We start from the raw sequence: 5,471 nt of genomic DNA, 5'->3' as shown, positions 1-5,471 counted from the left end.
CTCCTCCTTCCACAGTGACCGTAATTCATTTAAGATAACATCGCCTCTCAGTCCAGTCCCTGGAGGATCCTGGCCTCCTGCCTGGTTCTGCCCTCATTTCCCTGCAGCCTGTGCACCCCCAGTTGCCAGAGGACTCCATTAAAACCTAAGTCCAATCACAAGCCTCATCTGCTCAGATTGCTCCAGGGGCGCCCAAGGCCATACCAAGCCCTGCGGGCTCATCCCTCGCTTGCCCTCTGACCTCATCCCCTGCCCCTTTCCCCTTGTCACTGCAGCCAAGCCGCTCTGGCTTCTTCCAGGTTCTGGAACATGCTAGGCCTGACCCTGCCTCAAAGCCTCTGCATAGGCTGTTCCCTCTCCCCCTCCCCCTCCCCGCCTTCTCTCTCGTAATTCGTATCTTACCTGAAATATCCCCTTCTCTGAGAGGCCTTTTCTGACCAATCATATCTCTGAGACATCACCACACAGTTTAATTTTCTGAACAAAGATTTATTTTTAATGTATTCAATTTTCATTTCCTCCACTGGAATATAAGTTCCATGAAAGATAAACTTCATCTTGTCTCACTTCCCACTGTTTCTAAGGGGCAACAAACTGTCAACTGAGAAGAAAATTTTAGAAAGTAGGTAAGATGAATAAGAAAACAAAAGCAAAAGTTACCACTTTCCACCCAAGATACCCAATGTTACCGCATTGGTACAATCCCTTCCAGTCTTAGGAAAAAATACACACACACACACACACACACACACACATAGCATTTATAATGTTGTGCTCTGCTTTTATTTCTCAAGGAGTTATTTTATCATATTTTAGATTTAAGGACAAGTTGCAAAATCATACAAATTCTTTATGTCCCCCTACCCTGCTTCCTCTGAAGTTCTCATCTCATAGTGGAATGGTAAAGAACATTGATCAATTATTGAAACAGTATTGTCCACTGCACTACAAATCTTATTCAGATTTCACCAGTTTTCCATCAACATTCTTCCTCTCCCCAGGAGCCTCTCCAGATCTCGCACAGCATTGGCTCATCTTCCTCATCTCCTCCAGGCGTTCCTGAGTATTTTCCTTGACTATCAGGACCCTGGTATTTTGATCAGTTGTTTTCATCAGGTGCTTCCATGGATTTCATTTTTGACCTTCGGACTCCTAACCACTGGGTATGGTGTGAGGTACGCATCTATTTTTGTCTTTTTTCAAATGGTTACCATCATTTCAACACCATTTTATTACAGTCCACCTTAACCCCATTGACTTGAAATGCCACCATTATCATATACTAAATTTCTGCCTGTACTTGGGTTCTATTCCTAGGTTCTCCTACTCATCTTTTTGTCTATTCACAGGCCGGCACCATGTTCCTAATTGCTGAGGTTTTACATTATGGTTTTTTACTTTTCATTGGTTTCATGATTTCTGCATGGTTTTGTTTTTTATATATGAACTTTAGTATAAAATGTCTAACTCTATAAAATAGTCTGGGGTGGTTTTATTAAGATTGCATTGAATTTATAAATTAGTTAGGAAGAATTAATGTATTTATATTAGGTCATCCTATCCAAGAATGGATAAGGTTTAAGTCTTATTTAGGTCTTTCAGGAGTATTCTGGCAATCTTCTTGTATGATTTTGCATCTTTCTTAATAAAGCTATTCCAGAGTACTTAATCATCTTTATTACTATTGAAAATATAGGTTTATCTACCATTAAAACTTCTCTGTTCCTTTTGTGTGTCGATTTTATATAGTTCTACTTCACTGAAAAAAAATTTTTTTCACCAAAAAAAAAAAAAAAATGGGGGGGGGCGGTGGTTAGTTTGATCATTAACTCTAGGGTATACTATCATAACAGGGTTAATTCAGTACCTCACCAGAAGGAGGCACTGAGGCTGCTGGTGCCCTCCTTCCTTAAATGAGGTTTTCTCAGCTATTTCCAGATGGGGGAGCTAAACTGCAGGCTTTTAGGGAGGCAGGCAGTAGCTATGATGCTCACCCTGTGGCACAGGATTCAGTAAATACATAGCAGGTAAGGATACAGGTGTTTCCCCCATCACCCTGACAAGACGCATGTTTTGAAAACATAACTGCAGCATCCATTGCCTTGGCTGTGGAGTACTCTACCAAAAACTTCCCCCTCCAATTTTCCAGTGAGGATGCAAGAAAGGCTGGTTGCCTCTGCAGCCAACGACAGAGTAGGGGAAGAGGCTGGAAGGAGTCAGGCAACCATTTCTGTTATTCATTTAACTCACCCCTTCCTAGTTTGTGCAGCCCTACTCCCTGCAAAGGAAGAAATAGAATTCCAGTGTCCAGGAGAGGAAACAGGACCAGTGAGGCGAGGTAACCTGCCCAAGGTCTCAGAGACAGTAACCAGGGAAACTGGGATCCCAGCTCCTGTTCTGACCCCAAAGCCCAGGCACCAGCCACAAAGTCAAGGGGCTCTCAAAAGGTAAGATTCATTGTTCACTGCTCATTTTTCTAAGCATTTCCTAAAATGAATCTGGAACTGCCAAGTTCTGCCCATCCCTGAATACAGATAAATTTGCTCTGTGAATTAGGGAAAGGGCAGGGTGTAAGGTCACTGAGACCCATGGAGAGGAAGGTCTGCCAAGAAATGTGACACCAGATTAGCAAACCAACAGTTTATTGTGTAAGGAACCCCAGAGTCTCCTTAGTACAAAAGGTGTCGGCTACCATGGCATGAGAAGCAACCCCAGTTCTGCCTGCCCTCCCTCTTATGCTCTAGAATGCTGGGTACTGGGATCAGAGTCTCTGTGAAAAATGGGAGTATTTTTCAAAAGAAAAGAAAGGTCAGTTTCTTGTCCCATGGTCTGTAACTGCAGAAAGGTCATGCAGCACTTTTCAGAGATACAGCCCCAAAGGTCAGGCTTGGTCAGGCAGGGCCAGGTTAGAAACAGGTCAGTCAAGATATTCCCTGATTGATATGGGAGGGTACGCATCCATGCTGCAAGGATGGGAAACGTCAGTTACTGTGGTTAACAAGTCCATTAACTGCCTCACAGCCTAGTTGTTCCAGCATGTGAGCTCACCAGGCCCTAGTCCAGGGCCTCACAACAACCCTGAGCAGCAATGCTCCCATTTGACAGGTAAAATAACCAGGGTTCAGGGTGAAGGGCAGGTATGCTAAGGTTTCCTTGAATTCCTGGATGTCTGATTCAAGAAAGTGTAAAGCTAGAGAGGTGGTTCTCAAAGGGGAAGTTCCTGGACCAGCAGGCTCAGTGTCTGTAAAGTTGCTAGAGAACAGATTCTCAGACCCATCCCTGATGAGCTGAATGAGAAACTGTGAAGGTGAGACCCAGCAGTCTGCATCTTAATGAGCCCTCATTTGACTGGGATATTCCAAAGTTTGAGAACCACTGAGCTAGTGATCACAACAGCCCCGTCTGGTATGCACTAGTCTTGAAGAAGTAGAGTCGAGATATATAGAAATTCAAGAGAGCTTCTGTGAAAAGCAGTAAATGCCTACACCTTCTGGATTCCATGAGATGGGCTTTATCTTCACTTCTGTTTAATGACAGCTTTGGCCAAGCTCCCATCTATGGAAACCAGAAGAATACAAAATTCACCCCAGCCTCAAGGGAGCTGTGGGATTGGGATTACTGGGGGGCAGGGGGCTGTGCCAGCAGTCATGGGGTCTTCAGTGAGCAATCCTGTGCCACAGCAGACAGCCAGGCAACATTTTCAAGAGCCCAGCAATTATTTTAATAACTACTAAGAGTAGTTTTAATGACCACTCATCAGGGTGGATAGGCCAAGGGGATGAATGTTACTCATTCCACAGACACGTAGGCATTTGAAGTAAGGACCCACACTCCACCCCAGGGCTCAGGGAAAACGGAGGTGTCCCAGGCTTACCAATGCTCTAGGGCAGACAGGGCTTAGCAACATCTTTTACCTGCTTTGCATTTCAAATATCACTGTCCTTCCCAGATCTGATGGTAATAGTCTGGATGAGTTCTGAGGAAGAGTTTTCTGTTGGATACAGTCCCCAGACAGGGGGATCATCTCATCTAGGGAGAAGGGCTCAGAGGTAAGAGAAAGAAGCAGAAGATAAACTGAAAGATGAAAACAAGCTGGGTGATAGCGTTTCTCAGAGGACATTTACTCACTCGTGTCACAGGAACAAGGACAAGGCGGTCTCACTCCTCCCAGAGCTATACCTAGCATGGGAGGCTGGCAGAGACCAGGGCATTACAGAAGAGAGAAGTGAGGATGAGGGGACTTGGGGCCCCAAGGGCACTAGGCACAAAGCCAGATCACGTGACCCACTCTGCCGGTGTTGACTTCCCTTCTACCTTCCCCCCACCCACACCGAGACCTCTAGCAAAGTCCTGACATCTTAGTTCTCCCTTGGAAAGGTCATTATCTATGTGAATGGGGAGAAGCCAGCTATGTTGCCATCTCTGGCCAGAGAAGAGCCCAGCAGCCATCTTGAACAGCTACGTTCCTGGAGAAGGGACACCATGAACTGGGAAGTGGAACCTCCCAGAACCAGGAACAGAAAGGAAGAGCCTGGACCGTGATGACCACAAAGCCACCAACCTGGCTCTGGATCACCCGCCTACACACTTGTGTGTGTGTTTGCGAAAAACATTTATATATTGTTTTTTAATCACATGATACATGAACCAAATATATTTAATGGTTCTAATTATATCTTGTACACTAAGACCAAAAAGCTTAAATGTAAATTGAACTATTTCACTAAAAACATAACTGGAAGAAGATGTATATGCGGGCTGGGGTGTGGCTCAGAGGTAGAGTGTGCGCCTAGCATGTGTGAGGCACTGGGTTCGATCCTCAGCACCACATAAAGTAAAATAAAGACATTGTGTCCACCTATAACTAAAAAATGAATACTTTTAAATAAAATAAAAGAAAATGTATATGCTGTTCACAAATTTAAGTAAATATTTACAAGAGTTGGAGCATCCCAGGGATCCCCAGCCTGAGTGAGAATGGGGTGACCCCAACAAGTCTGGAATGTCACTGTCCCGGCTACTCACTCTGGCTCTTCAGGGATGACAGTCCTTGCCATGCTCCTTTGAGCTATTCCTAGAAGGGTCTAGGCAGGGACCCCAGGTCTAAGAAATAGGCCCCCTTGAGCCATAAGCCATCTGCTCTTTTCTGACCCTGGCTTGTAGTGGCATTTATAGCTACTCTGTGACCCCTGCCTGCCACAGGAGACAGCGGCTCTTGTGCTCACTGGCTCCATTCATTTAAGGTGTGGAGGTTTCTGCAACCAGCTGCACCCTCTAGAGATCACACAGCTTCCTCTCCAAGGCGTCCGGGGTGTGTGTGTGGGGGGGGGGGCAGACAGGGGGATCTTTCTGGACCCATGCATACCACTTTATTAGGAAACACCGTGTTTAAAAAATAAAAACATCCTGCTGGCAAAAGGATCCTACAAGGAAGTGAAGTTGCTGGCACAGGAAACACTTGAAAATTAACA

Source organism: Marmota marmota, unplaced genomic scaffold, assembly GCF_001458135.2.
Source record: "Marmota marmota marmota unplaced genomic scaffold, marMar, whole genome shotgun sequence".
Lineage (NCBI taxonomy): Eukaryota > Metazoa > Chordata > Mammalia > Rodentia > Sciuridae > Marmota > Marmota marmota.
Note: the sequence above shows the minus strand (reverse complement) of the source record.